At 50.2% G+C, this 25,211-nt stretch overlaps 2 long non-coding RNA genes across 2 annotated transcripts; one reads left to right on the top strand and one right to left on the bottom strand.

Annotated features, from left to right (window-relative positions):
- Positions 1–2,290: 2,290 nt before the first annotated feature.
- On the bottom strand, positions 2,291–19,548 carry LOC103883676. Its single transcript, XR_001901772.3, has 3 exons — positions 19,344–19,548; positions 14,157–14,233; positions 2,291–2,926 (listed from the first exon to the last, which is right to left on the bottom strand). It is a non-coding gene; the product is annotated as an uncharacterized LOC103883676 (long non-coding RNA).
- Positions 7,632–12,683, top strand: LOC110743071. Its single transcript, XR_002521550.1, has 2 exons — positions 7,632–8,979; positions 12,131–12,683. It is a non-coding gene; the product is annotated as an uncharacterized LOC110743071 (long non-coding RNA).
- Positions 19,549–25,211: the final 5,663 nt, after the last annotated feature.

Below are 25,211 nucleotides of genomic sequence, written 5' to 3' on the forward strand. Positions count from 1 at the left end.
TTGTCATTTATTATCACGGTGATAATTTTATCATATGGGAGGTGTTAAAAATTATTTACTAAGGGTGTCTAATACGTTAGGTACCCCACTGGTCTGGAAAAAATGCCAGATCCAGTGAATGCCCCACAAGGTCACCACTCCCTGGACCCTCGTGGCTGCTGGCTGGGGGCTGGCAGGCGGCCCAGTGGGCAATGTGAACCAACATTTCCCTCTCACATGCCTTCCCTAGGCTCCTTCCCTGCTAATTCCCTCCACAGCAACCACACCCCACCCACCCCCCATCCTTCTCTTCCCTGTCCTCTCAGCCCAGTCTCAGTTGTGACTGGGTAGGGAAGACTCTCAGAGGACCTAAGGTATGACCTCAGGGCTGGCATACTTCAATGTAGGACACAGCCTCAGCAGGACCTGAGAACACATCCTGTTCAAGAGCCTTGGCATACTGGGGAAACTGAGGCCAAAGAGAGGCAACACCCAGCCTAAGGTCCCCTAGCCGGTTAGTGGGTCAGGGCAGAGCTGGAATTCATTACTTCTGGCCTGCAGGTCTGTGTCCTTTCATGACACCACTCAGCCCTAACCTAACAAGATGCGCTAATGGGAGAACTTGAGTCATCAGCGGCAGGCCTCCCTGGGTGTCCTCTCTGGCCAGGAGGGCTGTCCTTGGGCCCTTTTCTGGCTCCAGAGTAGCCAAACTCCCAGCCTTGGGTTGCTAATGGTGCTATTCTTGGCACAAAGGAAGAGGCTGATGGCAATTTTTTAATGCAATTGACTCATCAAAGACATTTTGACCCCTACTATGTGCCTAGACTTGCGCTATGCCCCAGAGACATAGAAATAAGTAAGTCACTGCCACTGGTTTCAAGAGAATAATCAAGGCATAAAGACAGGGTTTTCGATGTCACATCAGACTCAGCACAGAACGTTCAGGGTGCCCAGAAGAGAACTCCTAAAGCAGGCTGAGGGTAGTCTAAGAGGGCTTCCCAGAGGAGGCAGTGCTTGGGCTTGAAGGATGGCTAATAAAAGGCCGGCAGAAAGAAGTGGAAGTGTGGGTAGCTTCAGAAGAGGACATTACTCAGGGTGCCAGCTCCCCCTGGAACCTGTGGAGACCTAATCATGAAGGTGCCTTCTGCCAAGCCCTACCCTCCATCTCAGTCCACCTCAGAACTTACCTCTAAGCAACCCATTCGGGCTTCTCTGATGCCATTGGCCTCCTTGTGCATCCATCAGTAGGACTAGGCTCCTCTGCAGCTGGCTGTCCTCTGTTCCCTCTCTTAAGCCCCTGGGATCCCAACCCTTGTGTCTCTTCCTACCCATCCCCTAGCTTGGTCCAGGTTGGAGCCTTGAGCTCAGGTGGCCTTTCCCTCTTTCCATTCTCTCTTTTCATTCTCTCTTTCCTTTTCCTCTTCTTCTTCTCCTTCCTCCATCCTCAGCTTTGTCATTTTCTTTCTCCTTGTTCCCCTGTGTAAGCTGGGGGCAGGGCCAGGTGTGTGATGGAATTCTACTAGGTTCCAGGCGACCTATACCCGGAGGCATTGGCCTTTCCCTGGGGAGCTGGGATTAGCACCCAGCCAGACTCTTGGCCTAGAGCTGAGGTTGGAGGCAGGGAGTGAGGGGAGAAAGACAGTGTGACCCAGCATGGTAGGGCTGCCCCTCTTTTTCAAGAAAAGGAGATCTGAGGACTCTTCAAGGCAAAGACCTCGGCTCTCAGCACCTGTGAGTTCTACTTCCAGGAAGCCCCCTTCCCTCTCCACTCCCCCCTTCCCAGTTCTGCTGCTGCTGAGGTGGCTCCTGCTCCCGTTTCAACCAGCACCAGATCCATTAATAGCATCAATTTTATTTGCACCAGCCCCGGATCCCTCCCCGCTCCCCGGGGGCACCCGATCCAGAATGCCAGGCCCTGCTTCCTTTTCTCCTGGAACACGCTGACTCCCTCCCTTGGGCGCCGGGGGAGTTGGCAGGATAATAACCTGCGAGAGGAAAACTCTCTTCTCCCTGCTTTCTAATCTTCAGTGCTCACCAAATTAGAAAAGGCATCAGAAGCCCATCGGGCAGACTGCCGCAGGGATGTCATGCCATTAACCCCGGGCTGCCTCCTGCTGGTGCAGGCAGCTGGGGGAGGATGTTTCAGGCCCCCACAACCCTTTCCTGCCCCCTGCCTCTAAGCAGAAATGGAACCCACCCCCAGCTCAATTTCTCCATCACCCTACCCCCGCCCCCATCAATAGGCATGGACTCCCCTACCCCATCCTCCTCAGCCTCCCCATACCCCATCCCCAACCCTGTGAGTTGCAGGGATTTCAAGAATAGCCAGAAGGTCTCTGGACTCCTATCCAAGCCCTCATTTTATACATGAGAAGACTGAGGCCCATGGAAGGGATGTTTGTCATCCTGTTCCTCCTTTAAGAACTTGCTCAGCTGGTTCATTTGTCCATTCAGCAAAAGTTGACTGAACTCCTACTCTGAACACCAGGTCTCATTCTAGGCACTCGAAGTGCAGCAGGGGACAAAACAAAGTCCCACCCTCATGAAGTCCACAAGCTGCTCCTTCCAGGAGGCTGTCCCTCATCCCCTGAGGGTGGACTAGGTGTCCCCCACATGGGACCACAATTAGGAGGTTACTTGCCTCCCCCCTGGGCTGAGCACATACGGACAGCAGGGAGCCTGCCTTGTTCAACTCTATCCTCAGCCCCTGCTGCAGGGCCTGGGACATTTACATGTTCACTACATCTTTACTAAATAGTCACGACTTATACTCATGTAGCACTTACTATGTGTCAGCCGCCAAGTGCTAAGAGACATTATTATTATTCCTATTTTAGAGGAGAAAATGGAATCACAGAAAGGTGAAGTGACTTGTCCACGGTATCCACACAGTAGGTGATTGGAACCCAGGGGGTCTGGCTCCAGAGTCGAAGACCTTAATGCCTCACTGTGAAGAAACGAATGTCACCAATGATCCAAATGCTGGGCTTCTCTGTTCATCTCTTCTCGGGTCTCAGGGTTAGACAGTTCTTCCCCCTACCTTTCATGACTCTCTGCAACTGCAAATACCACCTCGTGCTTTGTTTTCCCACTTCCAAGGAGATGGAGCCTGCAGACAGTTCCTGGCCTCTGTCAGATCATCTCGCTCAGTCTAGGATATGCTGCATGTCCTCAACCCCAGAAATGGGGCTGATGTCCCTGGTGGTCCTCAGACACTCACTTCTATCTCCCTGTCTAAGTGTCCTGCTATTCCAAACCCCCACTCCACCCGCTTCAGAAAGCCTTGCTGTGCCCACAGTACCATTTGGATGAGAAACAGGTCTCTGCCACCCTGGGTACCACCCAGTGTGGCATAGCCCGGTTGCTCTCTCTAATGGCTTAGGGCTGGGCACATAGTAATTGTTGAGTACATGGCTGGCTGCTGGGCTGAATCTCCCTGAGTGATGTATGCAAAGCCAGGGAGGAATTCTAGTTCCAGCCCTGCTATAACTTGCTGTGTGGCCCAGGGCAAGTCGGCCCCTCTCTGAGCCTTTCTCTCTTCATGTACTTTGAGGGTTTGGACCGGATGGCCCCTGGGTTACTTTCCTCTGTAAAATTCTAGCTTTAATTGCAAATTGTGAAATCCAACCTTCACAGGTCAGTGTCAAGCAGAATATCCTTCCCTGATCCTGGGTAAGGCTTGACTGCTGAGATAGGTAATAGAGTGAGAAGTGTCTGCAAAATGGCCCGGAGAGGGTACAGCATCTTGCGGGGGAGGAGGGACTGGGCAACCTCTAGAAAGGATCTTTCCATGAAGGCTGGGAGGTAGGAACGAGGAACGGGAATGACACTGAGCCGCCACCCTGTGCCAGGCCCTGCTGTGGGTAGCCTATATGTTGTCTTGTATTCAGTGCTCACAGCCTCCCTGAAGTGAGTGCTCTCATCCCATTTTACAGGTGAGGAAAGTAAGACTTCTCTCCAAGGTCACAAAGCATGCGCATCTCTGAGGGAGAATCAGGGCACGTATGTCTGACCCCAAATATTGGACTCTGCCCATGATACAGAGCTGTATCTCCCACCTGCCCTGGACCGCGTGTGCCTGGACCTGTGTCCTGTGTCCTGTCCCTGTGCTGAACACCCACGTGCGCACGTGGAGGTAGGGAGGGCGTGTGCAGGGGTATTGTATATACTAACACTATATCAATATCTGGATATATCTCACACTAGATCTGGAAAGTCACATCAGTGTGTGTGTGTGTGTGTGTGTGTGTGTGTGTGAGAGAGAGAGAGAGAGAATATACAAGTGAGATGAGGGGAAGACTGGGAAGCCATGGGGGAGAAAAAAGACTAGTTGAAAGGGCAGAGAGGGACAGAATTAATATGCAGAATAATGAAAGTGACAATAATAACAATAATAATAACAAGAATAACACAAACCTTGCCTTTTTTTTTTTTCTAAGCTGAATGTGAGCTGGAGCAGGACTGAGGGGATTAATCTCTTAAAAAATAAGTGCCGAGTGAGGAGACAGGCAGTGATTAAGGTTTTAACTGATCAGTCTGCATCTGACAGTGAACCAGCTATTATCTTAACGGAATCAAACGAACATTCAAAGCTGTGCTCAGCCCCAAACATGAAAGGAGATGTCATCTGCTGGCAGCTGGCAAGCCGCAGGGGGAGCTGAAGGGGAGAGAGGAATGGAGGGAGCGGAGGAGAGACAGAGAGAGAGAGTGACGGTGAGGGACATGGGAAGGTGGAGGAAAGGAGGGCATGACAGGCTCGTGCTGCTCTGTTCCCCCCACCCACCAGACACACACACCATGCCCCAGTGCCCCCAGTACCCCCCACGACCAGATCACAGGTCCTAAAGCACAGGTCTGAGATTCAGTCACTCCCCTGCTCAGAAACCTTCATTGGCTCCCCACTTCCTAAAGGACAAAGACAGGACATGATGAAGGCAAGGGCCCAAGGGAGGAGGCTGTGAGGCTCAGGCTGGAATCTTGTTTCCTGGGGTGCCTCGACCAGGACCCCTGCTCCTCTCTCTCCTCCAGCTCCAGCACAATGAAGCCTCAGTAAGCTGTTCCTTAATGAATAAAGGAAATGGGATAAGGAAATAGAAACAAGAAGAAAAACAGAGAGAGGTGCTTTGGCCAGGCATTTAGACTATTTTTCCCGTGTGATTCTCCCAACCTCCAAAATGAAGGTTATTCCAGTCTTTGTCAGAGAGGTGGAGCAGCTTGCTGCAGATCCCACAGCTTGGAAGAGGCAGGACTGGGATTTGAACCCAGGCTTCTCTGACTCCAGTTTCTCTGCTTTTCTCACCAAAAATAAAGTGGGACAGAAGAGCAGAGACAACAGGGAAGAGAAGGGGCAAACCAGAAAAGAGCACCGAGGGAGCTCGTTATTCTGGTACTTTATCCCTGGACATCAAGCCAGAGATGTCTCTTCCTGTCCAACTCTTCCAAAGCAAAGGCACTGGGTGAGAGGGACTCTAGAATGAGCTTGTCCCTGGGCCCCTGGCCCCTGGGCCTGGACCAGCACCTACAGCATTTGGTATTTGTTGGAGGAGGGAAGGAGGGAGGGTGTGGTCCCATGGCAAGTCCCAGCAGGGGTGGAACAGAGAATGTTACCTGGTCTGTGGCCACCCCACCCCTCTCCAGGACCCTCAGACAGAGGAATACCCAGCCCCGAGGCTGTGTGTGAGTGTGTGAGCTTGGGGGAGAGAGAAAGGAAAAGGCAGTGGAAAAGGAAAGATTTAGAAAGGGAGGGAAAAAAAGGAACATATCTGGGAAATTTAAAAAGTTGACTCACATACAAGGGCCCTGTGGCAATGTATTTGTTAATGTTGAACTGACCCTCTAACCCCACTTCCCCTCTCTTACTGTCTCTCTCACCCACTTGAGGAGACAGCTGTTCCTCAGAGAAAATAGACATATGGTCCTCCGTCTTTCCTCTTTGTCACACACTCTCAGCCTCTCGGCCTCTCTCTCTCTCTCTCTCTCACACACACACACACACACACACACACACACACACACACAGCCAGTGCTGGGTCCCTACTCACAATCTGCCACTCCGGGCCAGTAGCCCAGCTTGGGCCACAGCCAGACTCCCAGAATTGCTCCTTTTGGTCCAGGTAAGACCAGGCAGGATCCAGTCCAGGCTCTGGGTGTGGAGCTGGCCCTGTACTTCCCTGGTGCCTTGCCCCTCCCTGAATGCAGACTTCAAGGCTTGCCCAGAAGGGTGGAAGTCAGGGCAGAAGCCAGTAGCCAGCCATGGTGGGTTAGACGGGCAGGAGGCAGGGGCTCCCCTAGAGCTTGTGATAATTCCCTCTCCAGGCTGCCAGTCCCTGTACTTTCCCTCTTCCTCCATCCTGGTTCAGGACATCCCCATTCATGGCTGAATTGTGACAACAACCTCCTAAACCGTCTCCCTGTCTTTAACACACACGCACACCACTACCAGGAGTCTCTTTCTAAGACACAGCCCAGATGGCATCCTTCCCTTGTCAGAAACCAACAATAGCTTCCCTCTGCCTGTAAGGACCAAGTCCAGATTGCTAAAGCTGGACTCAAAGTCTCCCGCAGTCTGCCCCTCACTCTCCTCTCTACATTTGCTCCTGCTACCCCTACCATCCTCTACCACCATCACCCCTGCCACCCCCTAGAAACATCTCCTCCTGTGCAAAGTGGCTCTCACTCTGTCCCTGAGCATGACACGTCCATCTTCCTACTTTACACATGCAGTCACTGTTTTTATCCATCTGGAGGCCTCTGTTTCTTCCCTCCACCTAATCTCTCTTTAGGGGTTTTGAGGTTAACTCAACTTTGTTGAGTACTTAACATACGTCCAGCGTTGTTCTAGTCCCTTTATAGGAAATGAATAATTTACTCTTCACTTGAGCCCTATAAGATAGATTTTACAGAAAGGAAACTGAGGCAAAGAGATGCAAAGCAACTTGCTAAAATCACGTAGGCACATCCAGAAAGTGGCAAAACTAAGATTTGAAAACTTATCAAACCTTAGGAGGTTGGCTTCAAAATCTGCACTTTTAACTATTACACTACTCTGCCCCTCAAGGGCACCCTCTTCCTCCTTAAAGCCTTCACTGGTCACCCAGCCCCCATATCCAATCTTTTTGTCCTCCACCTTCCTCAAATATATGTTATCTGTACCTCTCATGGGCTCCTTAATTACACAATGCCTTGAATTAGTACTTTGATCTCTCTGTGTGTTAATTTTATCTCATGAACTAGATTATTTATTATCAAGAGTATAAACTTATAAACTGTGTTTGCCATTACTCTTGTAACCCCACCATCACCACCAGTTACCTAGCACACTGCTAGGCATATGGGTTAGAAATAAAAATAGCACCAGTTAACATGTGAGTGCTTACTAGGTGCCAGGTACTGTTCTAAGTACTTTCCATGGATTGATGTACTTATTCCTCACAGATGAGAAAATAAGAAGGATTAAGTAGGCCAGGTGTGGTGACTCACACCTGTAATCCCAGCACTTTGGGAGGCCAAGGCAGGCAGATCACAAGGTCAGGAGATCGAGATCATCCTGGCTAACACAGTGAAACCCCGTCTCTACTAAAAATACAAAAAAATTAGCCGGGCGTGCTGGCGGGTGCCTGTAGTCCCAGCTACTTAGGAGGCTGAGGCAGGAGAATGGTGTGAACCCGGGAGGTGGAGCTTGCTGTGAGCCAAGATCGTGCCACTGCACTATAGCCTGGGCTACAGAGCCAGACTCAGTCTCTTTCTTGTTCATGGTCACACAGACTGTGGTAAGTTAAAGATTACTACAAATTATTGAAATTATTCACTGAGAGGTGAAGTTTATTTCCCTTTCCCTTGACTCTTTCACTAATACAATGTTGCAGATGTGAGGCTATGCCACTTCTGGCCTAAGCCCTAAATCAACCTGGAAGCTTCCACTTTTGTGCATCTTGGAGCTCTGAGCTGCTATGTACAAAGTCTGGTTAACCAACTGGAAATATCACGTGGAGAGGAGAGGCCCTGAGGATGCCTGGAGAGCAAGAGGTCCAGCCATCCCAGCGTCTCAATCAGTCCTCCGATGACTGCAGCCCTAGCCTCCATCAGATTGAAACTCTAAGAAAGACCTGCAGAAGAATCACCCAGCTGAGCCCAGCCAGCCCACAGTCCTAGGAGACATAGTACAATGGTTGTTTTAAGCCACTATGTTTTGGGGTGTTTTGGTAGATAGCAATAGAAAACTAAAAATGGGTAGGTCCTGTTATTTTCCCCATTTTTCAGAGGAGGAGGAAATAAATGGAGGGCTATAAAGGTTATGTGATTACTTTCCCAAGGTCATGTAGCTTTTTAAGTAGCAAGTGGGAGCTGAGGTTAGGGTCCAGGTCTGGGAAACTCAGAGCTTGAGGAAAATGAGTTGTTGCAACAGTTAACCCTCAGTTAGTTATTGAAGGCAACAGGTTGTTATGGACTAGGTGTCTGAAAATAGCCCTTGACCAGTAGGGTAACTCATTTTATTCCTGAACCTCGGTGCCCTGCTGTACACTATGGGAGGTGGGAGAAAGCAGTTGCTTCCCAACTGTACACTGAGAGTCCAGGGCAGGGGGGTTGCAGTGAATGAGGTGGGACCAAGAAGGCAGGAGTCTGGTAGCTGCCTCCCACCCCTGACAACACCCCCCACCACCACTGTTGATCTGATTTCTCTATGGAACTTCTACAGAAGATTTTCTTTGAAAAATGCATTGTGGTTTCAAAACCACTGGACCAGATAATTTCTAAGACCCCTTCTAGCCCTGACATTTCAGGATTCCATGAATGAATGATGGGAATGAATGGATGGGTGGATGATCAAACTGCTGTGGCTCCCCTCTCTGGATGAATAATGTGGAAGTACAGAGAGAGGGAATGAATCCATGAGGCACCACGAAGTGACTTGGAATGTGGGGGAGTTCTGGAACATGGCAACAGAAGGGCCGGGAGGAGGCTGCTAGCGATGGCTGCAGGGATGAGAAGGAATGGAGAAGGGTAGGCTTGGGAGGTAGAGCTGGGGAGGCAGCCTGGGGTGCCTGCACTGACCATGAGAAGCCAGTGTGGCATCAAGGGTTAAGCACACATGCTTTGGGGCTAGCGGGCATGAGTTTAAATTTCAGCTCTATTGGCCGGGCGTGGTGGCTCACGCCTGTAATCCCAGCACTTTGGGAGGCCAAGGCAGGCAGATCACGAGGTCAGGAGATAGAGACCATCCTGGCCAACATGGTGAAACCCCATCTCTACTAAAAATACAAAAATTAGCTGGATGTGGTGATGCGTACCTGCAATCCCAGCTACTCAGGAGGCTGAGGCAGGAGAATCACTTGAACCAGGGAGTTGGAGGTTTCAGGGAGCCGAGATCGCACCACTGCACTCCAGCCTGGTGACAGAGTGAGACGCTATCTCAGAAAAAAAAAAAAAAATTCAACTCTGCCCTTTACTACGTATTGACCTGTGAACCGTATTTAACCTCTCTGAGCCTCAGCTTTCTCACCTGTAAGAGAGAAATTATGTAATACCTATCTTATAAGACTGGCATGGGATAAATGAGATAGATCAGGTGAAAAGCATAACCCAGTGCTTGGCACATAGTGAGTACTCCATAAACGGTAGCTGTGCCTCCTTTTGGAAGATCTTGATGGCCTGGGTTAGCTGAAGCCCCAGTAGCATAGCTAACCTCAAGAAGCCCAGAAAGGTGCCCTCCACTTGTCTCCAGGTAAAGGTGCAACAAGGTATGTGTGTTTGGGAAGGCAGATGGGAGGGATAAAGCAGAGCCTGAGGCAGGTGGGGTTTAGGGTGTCATGTAGAGAGACACTAGGAACATATGGCAGGTACCCAGATACTACCAGGCCTCCCAAGAGCTGGAAACTGAGCAATCGGCTGGAGGTGGCAGAGAGTTGACCAAGCTAATTGGGGAGTGTGAATGAGCTCTCTCAGTGGGCTGTGCCTCTTGAAAAGGCTGAAGATAAATCTGGGAGGCTCGGGTGCCATCCCACCCTAAGCTATACCATGAGAGAGTCATCCCTTTGGCTTGTGATGTTTCCCAATGTAAGGCAAATACAATCTAGGAGGGATTTGACAGCTCATAGAAATTGCGACTAGACCCACAAATGACACAGGACAGAGCTCTCGGGTCAGAGAGACAGTGTTCTGCAGTAGCTGCAAACTTTGAAGCCAGCCGACTGGGGTTCAAACCCTGATTCTGCCATTAGCCTGTTCAATGGCTATTGAGCCTGTCTGTGCTAAGTGCTATAGAAGTAGTCATGGTTTCTGATTTCATGGCACCAGCAGTCTAGTTGGAGAGACACAGACTCAGGAAAGGTTTGCAGACCCCTTGGGTGGCGGGTAACACACCCATTCACATCAGAGAGTCAGTACTTGAGCTGGAGCCAAGGAGGATATTAGTGCAGGTTCTCAGAGAGGTCTCCAAGAACCAGGATATGCCAGGCTGGGTTTGGAGAGATTAAGGGGAAAGAATTTAGAGAGAGGAGAGTCTGGAGACAGGAACACAAATGGCCTGTCTCACCGGAGCAGGAAGTGGGGTTATGGGGTGGGAGTTAAGGTGAAGGGGACTTAGGGAGCCAAGAATCTTGAATAAAGATGGAGAAGTTTGAAGTTCCCAGCTACGTCCAGTCCCTCTGGGCAGAGGCAGGAGTAAAGGACACAAAGATCAGTCAGGAGGACAACGGGGCTCACAGGTGCCTCTGCTGAGGCTGCGTCCACTCTGATAGCCCCTGCCAGCTGCCCCAGCATCCCTGGGTCCCCAGGGTCAGGCCATTACAGGGCGAGATTTATCACAGGCAGGTGTGCTCCAAGACGGTATATTATCCAGGATTATGAACTGTAACAGGATAATCTCTCTAATGTAATTCAAGCTCTCGACATGGCTTATGGCTCCTTAATGTACCTCAGACTGAAGAATTACAAGAACATTCTCCCCCTAGCTCCCCATGTCCCCTCCCTCCCTTCCCTGTCAACCCCTAAATGATTTAGGCAATTGCCTGAAGCCAGATCTTGGCATTTAGTCATAATTCAGTGCAGTTCAGTAAACATGACCAGCAAGGAGCTTTCCCTGCCTGTCCCTTTCCTACAAAGGCCTCTCCTTCCTCCTCCACCCAAATCCAGCCCCCAGGGACAGGCTGAGTGCAGGACAATCCATGACACTCAGTACCCTGGGACCCACCCCAAGAGACACTCTAGGTACCAAGGCTTGAGCTGCCAGGTTTGGCCTTGGCTTTCCCAATAATCCAGCATGATACTGTCCTGATGGCATCACCATCTAGATGGAGAGGATAACCCCAGAGCAACACAATAGTGTCACAGCCCTGAGTATCAGAGGCTCCTAAGATCCTAAGATGCTCCAATTCTGTGAATCCATCTTCTTGTAAACTCATGCCCCTTTGGGAAAACAGTCAAATCTTCAAGCTGCACCAACAGAATGTTTTACCAAGTTTTACTTTCTATAGGTTTGCCCTTCCTGCAAAACAAAATAAAACCTTCTCCAGGAAGCTGTGCCCCTGCAACTAAAAAAACTGATCTAACCCAATCTCTTTCACAATACAGGTAACGATCTTGTAACCCAGACAGAAGGGTCTTTCCTAACAATAACATTTACTGAGCAGTTACTATGTGCCAGTCATTTTCCTACATACTTTATGTGATTCATTCATTTAATGCATCCGAAAATCCTTTTAGTAGGTACTGTGATTCCCCATTTTACTGATAAGAAAACTGAGGCTCTCCTGTAATCCCAGCACTTTGGGAGGCCGAGGCAGGCAGATCACGAGGTCAGGAGATTGAGACCATCCTGGCGAACATGGTGAAACCCTGTCTCTACTAAAAATACAAAAAAAATTAGCCGGGCGAGGTGGTGGGCGCCTGTAGTCCCAGCCACTTGGGAGGCTGAGGCAGGAGAATGGCGTAAACCCGGGAGGCGGAGCTTGCAGTGAGCTGAGATCCAGCCACTGCACTCCAGCCTGGGAGATAGAGCGAGACTCCGCCTCAAAAAAAAAAAAAAGAAAGAAAACTGAGGCTCAAAGAGGTGCGGTGAAGGTCACAGATCTATTAAGTGGGAAGCTGGCACATGAGCCCAGGTAGCCTGGCTCCAGAGCCTGTGTTCCCAACCATTGCTCTACAACAATTGCAGGGTCACGCTTGAACATAAGCACTGGAACCCAGTCCCAGAACTTCCTCCATCTACTGAGCACCCTGCTGATATATCAAGGGAATAGGAAAATAGGATTTACTCCTGGCTCCCAGACAATATCACGTATTTTCATAGTGGTCCCAAGCTCACTAGGGTGATCAGAAGACCAGGCCTCCTATCAGCCAGCCAGTGGAGGCTATTTGGAAGCCCCTCAGCTCAACTGAGGCAAGTACTCCCTTCCCCTGCCCACCCCATCATTGCACCCTCTTCTGCTGCTGCTTTCTTTGTGGTCATGCCCGACTTCCCCCTTGCCTTAAACAGAAAGCCAGAGGCCCCTCCAGGCTGCCAGGATCCAAGGAAGGCAGAATGAATCTCCCGTACAGTGGGAAGCGACCTCAGGTTGGGAAGAGTTCCTCCCAGAGTCAACTCAGTAAAACAAAGGAGTCTTATGGATAGGCGATTGAGTACATATTGAGTGCCTTCTGTATGCACTGCATTGGTCGTTCCCTAATGTTCTTTCTGATCTTGAGTAAACCACTTGGTCCTTTGGTAACTCATTGTTGTCATCTCTAAAATGGCTAATACTAGCAGTGAGGACTAAATTAGAAGACGCAGCTGAAAAAAAAGAAACTTTATAAGGCACTCTTACTTGCAACTGTAACACCATGCACACACACACATACATCCCTCCGATTGAGTTGGTCATTTTGGATCTCTAAAAAGGACTGAATTTAGTTGTGTACCCACCCTCACCCCTGCACCCATACCCCAGTAAGAAGAGAAAAATCCAGATGAATTGTCTATCTCTAACCTCTGCCTCTGAAATAGGTTAGATCTGAAGTTATACCAGCCTCTCTGGATGCCGTCTGTGACATTTGGGAGTCTTTGTCCTGGGAGGAAATACTGCATAGTCAGAGGCCCTCAGGGGATACTACCAAATGTAGAGGGAAGTTGTCATCTATACTATTTGCTCATTGACTTGTATAAATGCCTATGGTACTTGGGGTAAAGAAACCAGCATAGGAGTGTGTAGATTCCTGAGTTACAGTCCTGCCTCTAACCTCCCTTTCCCTGAACCTCAGCTTCTCATCTGTAAAATGGGGTGTGAGGAGGCAGTCCCAGGTCCCTCCCAGTCTAGCATTCCTTTGCAGATTTGCCCTGCCCCTTTCCTAGGTCTTCAGACTCTCCCTCTTTTCTCCTCTTCCTACTTTCTTTCTGTGCTACTAGCTGACCATCTCTAGGCTCAGTAGGTGCAGAGACCTGTTATTCCAGGACATGCCACGAGGGGGAGCCTCCATTTGGATGCTTGGAGTCAGGAAGGAAGCCAACTCAAGTATAAGGCTGGGGAATTCAGTCAGTCTCAAGGGACCCCATAAAGACCCAGGTGAAAATAGGAAGGAGAGAGCTCTGAGCTACAAAGACCATACTCTAAGCTGTCGAAGGACTGTGATATTGATGTATATGTTCATTTTTGTTTCTCGGTCATACACTTTAAGTATGTCTGGTGGGATTATCTCATTTGACACTCAGTCTCATTTATGAGTCATGTAGGGCGGGTGAAATTATCTGTCACCTTTACAGGTGGGAGAACCAAGTCTCTGAGAGATCCTAAGCTCACCTAGGGTCACACAGCCAACAGGGGGCAGAGCTGTTGATGGCCCAGGTCTTACTCTGTATGTCCCTGCCTCCCCCATGGATTTGCCCCAGGCTGAGCACACCAGGGATCTTGAGGGACACTTCTTGAATGAACGAATGAATGAATGAACGAACGAATGAATATGTGGGCCCTCTGGGCCTCCGTGGAGTAAGCCTTCTCTGCCTTGTGTTGGTCCACTCCAACACAGAGCTAACTAGCACCTTTGCGTCATTGTCTTCCTCTCCCTCTCACCTTCTCACAATGTTCATCACTTACCATGAGACTCAAAGCTGAGGGGGATTTTCATTAGGTCCAACTCACTTGCACAGATGAGGAAAGTAAGGCACAGGAAGGGAAAGTGACTAGCTCATTCCTACAACAAATACTTACTGAGTGCCTATTTGTGTGAAGCCCTGTTCTAAGGGCTGAGACTTCTTTTAAGCCTCTGTCTTCATACCACCTCCAATCTAAGAGAAGGAGATACACAAATCATCAGGTAAATATGCAGCAGGTTAGATGATGACAAGCGCAACTAAGAAAAACAGAGCAGGGCAAGGGAGGTAAAGAGCCTGGTGGTGCATTAGGGTGGGACATTGGGCAGAGAAAGCCTCAGCAGAGAGGAGAGCATTGTAGGAATCTGGAGGGAACAGCAAGTGCAAAGGTCCTGAGGCAGGATTGTGCTGTCCCGCCCAGGGAACAGCTAAGAGACAGGTATGGCTGGAGTAGAATGATGATGAGGAGGAGAAGGGTGACAAGAAGGGGCAGAGAGGTAATCAGATCACTAGAGTTTTGTAAGGAACATTTTCTCTGAGTGAGATATACTGCTATTGGAGGTTTTGAGCAGAATAGGGACATGATATGACTTCAGTTTTAAAGGCATAATCCTGGTTACTCTGTTGAGAACAGACTAGGAGGGAGAAGGGAGGCAGAGAGAGAAGGTAGGAGGTGTTGCAATACTTTAGCAGGAGACGACGGTGGCTTGGAACAGTGAACTCAGTGAGGAGGTGGTGAGGAGTAGCAAATTCTGGACATATTTTGAAGACAAAATAAACAAGATTTGCTAAAGCATTTGGATGAATGATGACAGAAAAAGAGGAGTTGAGAATAACTCCAAGATTTTCCTCTCCAGCAACTGGGAAGATGAAGCTGCCCTTTTCGGAGATGGAGAAGACTGACAGGTGGGGGACCCGGGCGGAGATCAGAATTTCGAAGTAGAACAAGTGGGGTTTGAGATGCCTGCTATATGTCCAGGTGAAGTAGGAAACTGGATTTATGGGTCTGCAGGTCAGGAGCAAGATTAATAGTAGAGCTAAGAGAACAAAACCAAAATCTCATATCTCTCGACTCCCAATAGAGTCCTTTTCACAGTACGTAGAGTACTCTCCCGCGGGCTGGAGAATTTAAATACCTGCGATCAAAATCTAAAGCGCAAAGAGGAAATACGGTAACCCTTAGCGCACTTCCCTAGCCCTAGCTCTACCAGTGCCAGAGCTGGAGAAGGTCGGAGGAGAGGGGACCGCACTGGAGGGGGCTGGCTATCTTGGGGAAGTTGGGTGAGGCCCGAGGGAGCCAAGGGCTCAGCATGCAACTGGGGCGGAGTGGGGGCTGCTAGGCTTAGGAGCGGATCTCCATCGAGGTCTGGGTTTCTTCTCTCGCAACGGTCTTGACTGTTTCCTTGAGCCACCGTCAGATATTTATTTAACCTCGCAGTTCAGCCTCCTGGGGGCCTGCAGGGAAGGGATGGAGGCAGGGCGGAGAAAGCTAGGGGAGAAGGGAAGCGAAAGGGGAAACATTTTCCTTTCCATGAGCAGGCCGAGCTCACGCATGGAATCCCACCCCAGAGGTCTGGGGGCCAGCAGCCCCTTGGATTCCAAGTGTCAGCGTGAGAATTCAGGACACGGCAGTCCGCCCATCTCTATTTAAGAACGGGGAAATCGAGGGGAGCGGTAACTCGCCCAAGGTCCCACGGCGAGTCCAGGGCGGCGCTAGACTCCCAGTCTCTGGGGTCTCTCCCCCATTCTTGTCCGTCAGATGAGCACCGGAGACCCGGTAGTGTCGGGACTGGATCGGAAGACCTGAGTTCTGTGCGAAGCCACATTTACCAGCCTTGTCTTCGGGCTAGACACTTTGGCGCTCTGTGCCTCAGTTTCCTCGTCTGTAAAGGGCATCGCTCTTGCTCTACCTTCCTTGGCTTGTTGCTGGACAAATTATGTTTTTTGAAAAAACAATACCACCTGCCAATTGCTGAGCCGCAGTGAGCCTGGCACTGTCCTGGGCGCATCGCCCAAGACCTCCGTGTTCTCCCAGCTTTGTAAATCCCGCCGCTGCTCCAGCCAGTGAGAATGGGAGCTAAAGGGAGGGGTGGGGGTGAGGCCAGAACCTGGCTGTCTAGCCAGAAAGAAGCCCCTCAGCGCAAAGCGGGGGCGCGTACCCCCAGGCCTAGGGGTCGGTGTGAGGGGCACTGGGAGAGTGGAAGCTGGGGGTAGGGGAGCGGAAGTCCCTGCTGGGAGGCCCAACTTCCCCTTCGCCCCTCCCCCCGGCCTGCCCCGGGGCAGGTGAAGAGGGGACCGGGCTCCGCTCCAGGTGGCGGGGCAGCGACGGGGGTGGGGAAAGGCCCGGCAACAATAGCACTTTTATTTGGGACTGTTTGGTTCTGAGCGGGTGGGCGGAGGAGGAGGCGGCCGGCCGGGCTGCCGGGGAGGGGGCTGGTCAGCGGCATCTGGCTACACACCTGCTCCCGCTTAACCCCGTGCGCGCTGGGGCAGGGTGCGCAGCGCGGGGGCGGGGAGCTGGGGGCGTTCGCAGCCAGCGCCAGGAGCGACCCAGGCTGCGGGCGGCCAGCCTCGGGGGCCCTGGGCCAGGTCTGGCGGTCTCGGGGAGAGCAGGAATGGGGCTCCCTAGTGGGAATCTGTCGAGGGGCACCACCAGGGCTAGCATTGTCCCACTACCCCTGGTGGTGCCCCTCGACCTGCGCTGGCCCCTTAGGGCTCCCTGGTCGGCCTCCAGCGCGCCAGTGCGGCTCGGGCGGGAGAGGGAAGGCGAGGGGTGGCTCCGGGGCCTCGGCGCTGACTCCCCGCCGCCTTCGGGCCGTTCCGGGAAGTCGGCCTTCCGGAGGCGGCGCGGCGGCCGCGGCCATGCCAAGGGCGCGGGGCGCGAGCCAGGCCCAGCGGGCGGCCGCCAGGCGGGGGAGCTAGCGCTGGGCGCGCCCTAGCGCACTAAACGCTTCCAGGCTGGCCCTGCAGGTGAGCCGGGGCGCCCAGCACACCGGACCCCGGGCCCGGGCCTCGCCGACTGTCCCTGCCGGTCCGGCGCCCGGGAGGCCTAGCCCTGAGCTGCACCTGCCCGCGCAGGGACCCCCGCCCCCTCTACCCCACATCCCCACCCCAGAGCTGGCGCTCTCGCCTGCCGCACAATCGGAGCTTGTTTGTGGGCGGAGGAGCCGCGCCGGGTGCGGCGGCCCCGCGCCAGCCCACTGATCCCATAAAATATTATTTGTGTTTAAAAATTCCAGTAATTGGCTATGCAGCCGCTTTTTCCGAGCCCTGTGCCAAGCGCAGTAAAATCGCAGTCCGGCTGGGGTTATTTTCATCATGCAAATTCCCATTTCTGTAAACAGGGTTAAAGCCCCTGGAAGGGGCCGGGCTAGAACCAGAGGAGAAAAGCAGAGGGACGGATGTGTTCTCAGACTCTGGGAGTTGCTCAAACCGGGCCTCCGCTCCTGTGATCACCCGGCTGATTAGGGAGTGTTATTCAGATAATTCCCCCAAACGCTTTTCCTTGCAGACCAGTGCCTGGACTCTACTGGTAAAATCTTTCCTTTCCTTAACTTTCTCCTCTTTCCCCATCTGATTATCTTACACCATTAAATCATGGAAATAAAATTATTATCGCCTCTTTTATCACAGGAGCAAACAGAGGCCCAGAGAACGGAAGAGACTTGCCTTAGGTCACACAGCAACTTTGTGCTGGAGCCCAGGCTAGGTTGCCTGACTGCGCAGCCATTGGCACTGGTGTAGGGCTTGGAAGAGGAAGATGCCGGAGCGGGTCCCAGTGCAGCTAGGACAGCACAAGGTCCCAGCTCTGGGCTCTGGGATGCTGTGGACACAAGAAGTCTTCTCCTGGGGGAAGACTCCCTCAACCTCCAAATATACCCACTTCCTGTCCCTGGGGCCGCCTGGAAAGGAGGAGAAGGGAGTCCCTGCCAGGGCCTTGGAAACCCTGAGTAATAGACAGGGGAGCCTCTGCCCTGCTCCACCCAGTGATGGCTGCTGTCTGCGGCAGAGAGCCACTAAGAAGAGGAACCACACACGTGGGAGGCACAGATTTTTTAAACACAGGCGGAACTGGAGCCCAGATTCTGAAGCTGAAAGGAGAGCTGGGACTCCCAAAAGAGTAAATAATAATATATTATTTGTAATGTAATAATTGTACTACAAATAATACATTATTTCTGTATTGTATTGAGTACTTAGTATGTGCCAGACACTACTTCACGATTTGTCTCATTTAACTCCCACAAGCCTAGGAAGTTGGGCATAAATATTATACCCACTTTCCAGATTGACGATACTGATACTGAGGCTCCAGGAGCTTACGTTCCTTGCCCAAGATTGCCAGTAAGGATTTCTCTGGGGATTTCTGTGAATGAAAGACCAATAGGTTTCCTTCTGTTCCTCAACAACCTCAGGTTTTCCTACCAGCCAAGCCTCCTCCTTCCTCTCTCCATGTCCCTCTGCAGTCCTGTGTGCAGACCACTTTCTTGCCCTTGTTCCTCCTCCCTCTTATACTCAATCTTCCCTCTCCCTTCTCCCTCTTCAAACCACAAGCTCTCCAGCCCATGCGGTTGAGGGATCCCTTGCTAGACAAGCCTCCTGTGATGCTGCACCTCCACCACCCACTCCAGTGGGGTAAAGGAAAGTAGCAGCAACAAAAACAAAAACAGCTTCTCTTTCTCAATGTGGTTGTGTGCTTAGTAGTGCATCCTCCGTGCCCATCCAAAGACACACACACACCCCAAAAACGGAGTCCAGATTGTGGTTCAGTAAAAGGAAGGCATTTCTAGGGGCCTGGGATTCTTTCACAGCCAAGTGGGCGGCCTTGTGGGTCACTGAGTTCCCGTCACTGCCACTGTCTCAGCACAGCCTGGAGACTCCCTGCCCATGGTGCTGCCAACAAAATTCCTGTAGCCTCTTGCTCAGAAATCCATTTCAATCCTAGGACTCCAGGATTCCAGCTACACTACCATATAAATACAGGGCCTCATTGTAATCAAATTGAAGTCAGTTATTGTGTAAGTTTCGTGTCAGTCTCTAAATAGAAATGCCTTCAAGGTGGCTGGTATCAAGGAGAGAAGCAGAAAGGACCCTCAACTGGGCCCAGTAGGAGGACAGCTTCCTGGGAGGGGGAGAAATACACCATGGGAATGGGGAGTGGGAGGAAGGGGGCTACTTATTGAGAGAGAGAAAATAGCAGTGTCTGGTGAATTCTGAAGGGCACTTGCTGCCAAAGACTCTAGTGTGAGTTGTAAGAGAAAGCCAGTACCCAGAGTCCCAAAGCAAGCAACCCTAGAGGTCTCACCTCTCCTTTAGGGCTTCTCTCAGCCATCTGGATTTCCTACCTTCAGTCTTCCTTACTGTTTACTGCTGAAGTGGGGCCCTCAGTGTGTCATGCTCAGGTGAGAGGCCCTCCCCTTAAAGCACTGCACAGTCACTGCCAGGGCCTGGACATGGGTTTTGGGGCCCCAGGGTATATGCCAGATGCCCCTTCCTGCTCATTCCCTAACTCCAGGTCCCAACACCTCCTTTCCAGAGTCTGTCATGAGGATTTTAAAGTGGGCAGCTGCCTCATCCCTCAGAGAAGGAAAGAGCTCCCCAAACGAGCCGAGGGCTCTGTCTGCGAGACCATCTGTGGCACAGAGGATCTAGGGGAGAGTTGGCAGAAACTTCCGGAGAGTTCACCCAGGGTGAAGCCACAATGGTTCCCTGGGGTGTGTGACTCACATGTATGATGTCACAGTGGGATTGGGAGGTGTGGCCAGCACCCTTGAGCTCATATTCTTTGGGACTTTGAAGGATATAGACGGGCACTTCCTCCCTCACAGCTGTCTCTCCCCTGCTGTCACCCCACAGAGGGTGGGATGGAATGGGGTGGGGTCCCATGACCTTTTGTCCATTTGGAAAGTGAATTTGGAGATCCTTTTCAAGGACGGGCACAATCAGAGATGACCACAAGTCCCAATCTGTAAGGAAATACCAGTTAGAGAAAGATATACAGCAAAAAACCCACTGTGGTACATTAAAGATTTCAATCAGCATACTTTACATCACAGGTACAAATATGTGCTTGTGACCATCAGAAAGGAGCGAGGGGCTAGGAGGACCTAAGCAAGGAATGCTTCAAGGTGAAGAACGGTCAAGGCTTTGAGCGGGCTTTGCATAACTGGTAGAATTTTTATCAGGCAGAGTTGGGGCTGGCAAAATATTCTGGATGGTGGGGACAGCATTCAAATAGCCTGGAATACACAGGCCTAAAACAGGAACCTGGGATGAGAGGACTAACTGGGAGAGGTGAGAGGAGATGGGGGGTTTCTGACATCTCCCCCAAACCCAGGAGCTGCTCTCAATCCTGGTTCCCTTTCCTGGTCTGAGGGTCCCCTCTCCTCTCTCCATTTTTTTTTTCTTTAAGAGGAACGTTGGGTGAAGTCCATCTCCAAACCTGTGTGTGAGACCTCATCAGCAGAGGACATTTGTGGCAAGGAGGAGGAGGAGGAGGAGGAGGAGGAGGAATCAGGATGTGTGTTCTTGCCTTCTGCCTCCTTTGCTGTCTCTCCATCTCTGATCCCCACCCTGGTGTCCCTGTCTCCTCTCTGCCTCTCTCTCTCTCTCTCTCAAGATCCCTCTGTCGCTGCCTCTTCTCTCTCCCAGTCCACTCTGATCCAAATGTCCCTTCACGTTTGCTCAGGAACAAGACACTCCTCCAAGTGCCCAGGCAGGAGTCGGTGTTGGGGGCTGGTGGCCTGGCCCAAGTCCTCCGGGGAGCAGGCCCCATGGTGGGAAGAATATTTCTCCCTGCCCCGATCTCTGGACCCTCCCTCTGTGAGTACAGCCTGAGGACAAAGGTGATGCTCCACCCCAGCCTCCCACTCCACCCCTCAAGCCTTCCCCTCCTTGTTATCCAAAGAAAAGCCCACCACTTTGGGGGACCAGCCTCAGAGGAAGCCTCAGTCAGCCTCCCTTGTGAAGATCGCCAAGGTGGAGCTGAGGCTTCCTCCCAAGGCCAGGCCCCAGGCCTCCCCTAAAGGATCCAACACCCTCCAGGCCCAGCAACATCTGACCCCAATGACAATTTGGCCTCCGATTATCATCAAAACCCCCTCCAAGAGCTTGCCTCTCAAAGGGCAACATACATCCTCCGCCAAGGAGGCCTCTCGCTCCCCGGGTGCATGTGACAACCCCTTACCCCACCTTTCTTCAAAGTAAATGTTTTTGTTAGATCAGCAATAGTCTACTTTTTTCTTCTGCCCCGAAAGAGAGAGGAAAGACACAATCTCAGTCACTTTCAGCTGTACTATTGCATTTAATCTTCACAATAGCCCTAAAAGACTGAAAATATGTCAAATTTTGTAGATGAGGAAACTGAAGTTCAGAGGCGTTAAGTTACTTGCCAAGGTGGCAGAGCAATGATTTGATCTCAGATCTGAGTCTGAAGCTCATGTCCCCTTCACTGAGCCCTATAATATCCCACAGGCAGATCAATGACAATACAGTGGACAAGAGACAGGGCACTTACAAAACCTTGAATCTATCACTCAAGGCGCCCATTATATCTGTCAGTTTACTTTTTTTTGTTGTTGTTGTTTGTTTGTTTTTTTTTGAGACAGACTATGGCTCTTGTCACCCAGGCTGGAGTGCAGTGGCACAATCTCAGCTCACTGCAACCTCCGCCTCCCATGTTCAAGTGATTTTCCTGCCTCAGCCTCCCAAGTAGCTGGGATTACAGGCACCTACCACCACACCTGGCTAATTTTTGTATTTTTAGCATGAGCCACTGCACCCAGACAACTTTCTTTTGATTGAAGACTTGGGGCCAACTCTCCCCATGTCTCCACCCTGAGACTTTATTCTGCCCCCTCTTCCTGTTACTGTGATGCTCAAGCCAACACTAGCAAATCCATACATACCTCCTGCCCCGAATTCTCCTGCCCAAGTTATGTATCATGCAATTTAGATGTTTTTCTCCCCTAATAATTTATATCACCTCATTCAAAATTTGGTCCATAACCAATATCAAGGCAGAGACTTAATTTGAATCCTGTGACTTGTGACACAACGGAAAAGTTGGGCCTGGCATGGTGGCTCATGCCTGTAATCCCAGCACTTTGGGAGGCTGAGATGGGTAGATCATCTGAGGTCAAGAGTTTGAGACCAGCCTGGGCAGCATGGTGAAACCCCATCTCTACTAAAAATACAAAAATTAGCTGGGCATGATCGTGCATGCCTGTAATCCCAGCTACTCAGGAGGCTGAGGCAGGAGAATCGCTTGAACCTAGGAGGTGGAAGTTTGCAGTGAGCCGAGATGGCGCCATTGCACTCCAACCTGGGCAACAGAGTGAGACTTGGTGAAAAAGAAAGAAAGAGAGAAAGACAGAAAGGGAAGGAAGGGAAGGAAGGGAAGGAAAGAAAGGAAAGAAAAAGAAAGAAAGAAAGAAAATGTGAACACTGACTGGATATTTGTGGATATTAAAGATTTAATTTTTTTTTTTTTTTTTTTTGAGACAGAGTCCTGCTCTGTCGCTAGACTGGAGTGCAGTGGCATCATCTCAGCTCACTACAATCTCCACCTACTGGGTTCAAGTGATTCTCCTGCCTCAGCCTCCCGAGTAGCTGGGATTATAGGCATGCACCCCCATGCCCAGCTGATTTTTGTATTTTTAGTAGAAATAGGGTCTCACCATGTTGGCCAGGATGGTATCAATCTCCTGACCTCGTGATCCACCCGCCTCGGCCTCCCAAAGTGCTGAGATCACAGGTGTAAGCCACCACGCCTGGCCAAGACTTAATTTTTTAATAATAAACCTTTTCTTTAGAAGAGTTTTTGGTTTACAAAAAAATTGAGAAAATAGTACAGAGAGTTCCCATATACCCCCTGTACCTAGTGTCTTCTATTATTAACATCTTACATTGGGATAGTACATTCATTAGAATTAATAAGCCAATATTGATACATTACTATTGTTATTATTATTATTATTAAAGTAGAGATGCGGGAGTCTCACCATGTTGCCCAGGCTGGTCTTGAACTCCTGGCCTCAAGTCATCCTCTGACCTTGGCCTCCCAAAGTGCTGGGATTACAGGCACGAGCCACCATGCCTGGCCTGATGCATTAACTAAAACCCCTAGTGAATTCATATTTCCTTAGTTTTTTCCTAATGTTAGTTTCTGATTCCAGGATCCCCTCCAGGATGCCACATTTAATCGTCATGTCTCCTTACGCCCGCCCCCCCTTACTGTGACAGTTTCTTAGACCTCCCTTGTTTTTGACGACCTTGACAGTTTCAAGGAGTACTGATCAGGTATTTTGAGGAATGTTTCTCTCTTGGAATTTGATGTTTTTCTCGTGACTAGACTAGGGTTATAAAAATGGGGAGGAAGGTCACAGAGATAAAGCACCATTTGTATCACATTGTATACAGCAAGTTTTGTGACTGTTATGTTGCCCTTGATTACCTGGCTGGGGTAGTGCTTCGGCAAGTAACTTAGATTTCTTCACTGCAAAGTTAGGCTTTCCCACCACTCTTCTCCTACTGTGCTCTTTGGAGGGAAGTCACTATGCGCAGCCCTCACTGAAGCTGTGGGGACTTACACTCCTCCTCCTTGAGGACAAAGTATCTACATGAAGGATTTGGATTTCTTCCGCATGGGAGATTTCTCTCTTCTCCTCCATTTATTTATTTATTCAATTATTTATATCAGCATGAACTCAGGGATATTTATTTTATACTTTGGGTAATAATCCAATACTAGTATATTTATTTCTTTCGCTCAGATTGTTCCAGTTTTGGCCATTGGGAGCTATTTCAGTTGGCTCCTGTGTTCCTTTGACATACCCCCATCAATGTGAGAGTTTTGTTTTGGCTTTTTTGTTTTGCTTTGCTTTGTTTTAAGCACTTCCATGCTTTCTGGAACTATAGACACTCCAAACTCCTCTTGTATATTTTCCCGCCCTAGTCTTGGAATCAGCCATTTCTCTAAGGAGCCCTGTTTCCTTTCCTTGGAACCTAGCTCTGGGTGCTAGGTGTGCAGTTACAGACTTGATTTTTGTATGTAATAAAGGTATTTAAGATATTTTTTTAAAGTTCTTATCTTTTCTAGATGCATATAAAATGTTTATGGCTGAAATAATATAATGTCTGTGATTTGCTTCAAAATAATATAGGGAGAGACAGAATATAGAAGAAACAAAGGCTGGGCACAGTGGCTCACACCTGTAATCCCAGCACTTGGGAAGGCCGAGGTGGGCGGATCACAAGGTCAGGAGTTCAAGACCAACCTGGTCAACATGGTGAAACCCCGTCTCTACTAGAAATACAAAAAAAAATTAGCCGGGTGTGGTGCCGCATGCCTGTAATCCCACCTACTCAGGAGGCTGAGGCTGGAGAATCACTTGAACTCAAGAAGCAGAGGTTGCAGTGAGCCAAGATCGCACCATTGCGCTCCAGCCTGGGCGACAGAGCAAGACTCTGTCTCAAAAAAAAAAAAAGAAAAATAAGAAGAAATAAGATTGGCCATGAATTGCTCTATGTTGAGGCTGGGTGATGGGATGTATAGGGAGTGTATATACTGTTCTGACTACTTTAGTATATGCTTGAAATTTCTAGAGTTAAAATGTTAAAATACTAAAACAAAACTCGGTCCCACTTACCTCCTCTAAAAGTGTTCTTGGTTGCTCACATGATCTGGCAACTGCTCCTCACTCCTGCCGAACTCTTTCGTTCTTTCTTGGTCACACTGCCGCACTGAGGTTTCCCAGGCCTCTGCTTGCTGCCAGCCTGAAGACCAGGTATCTCCTCACAGTGGCACCACCGACCCTCCCCAAGCACCCACTCCGTGCAGGGTGTTATAACAAGCGTTCATGATGCTGAGGCAAATAGCGCAGGTTTGGTCCCTGCCAGCTATTATGGTTATTGGTTTCTTCAGGCACAAATTCTTCCTGACACGTTCTCTTTTGAGATTTTGTTTTCAGTGTTCTGTGAAGCCTACTCTTTCTAAGTCTAGGCTAAATGTGTAAAAGAATGTTTCTCAAAATGCACCCCAGTGACCCCAGCATTAGAATCCCCTCTAGGTCTTATTGAAAATGCAGACTTCGGGTCCCTGATTCTCTGGTTACTGAACCTGCAGGTCTAAGGTGGGGCTCTGGGCTCTGGGCTCTGGTTTGTAATGAGCTCC

The sequence above is a fragment of the Papio anubis genome, chromosome 6 (assembly GCF_008728515.1).
Source record: "Papio anubis isolate 15944 chromosome 6, Panubis1.0, whole genome shotgun sequence".
Taxonomy (NCBI): Eukaryota; Metazoa; Chordata; class Mammalia; order Primates; family Cercopithecidae; genus Papio; species Papio anubis.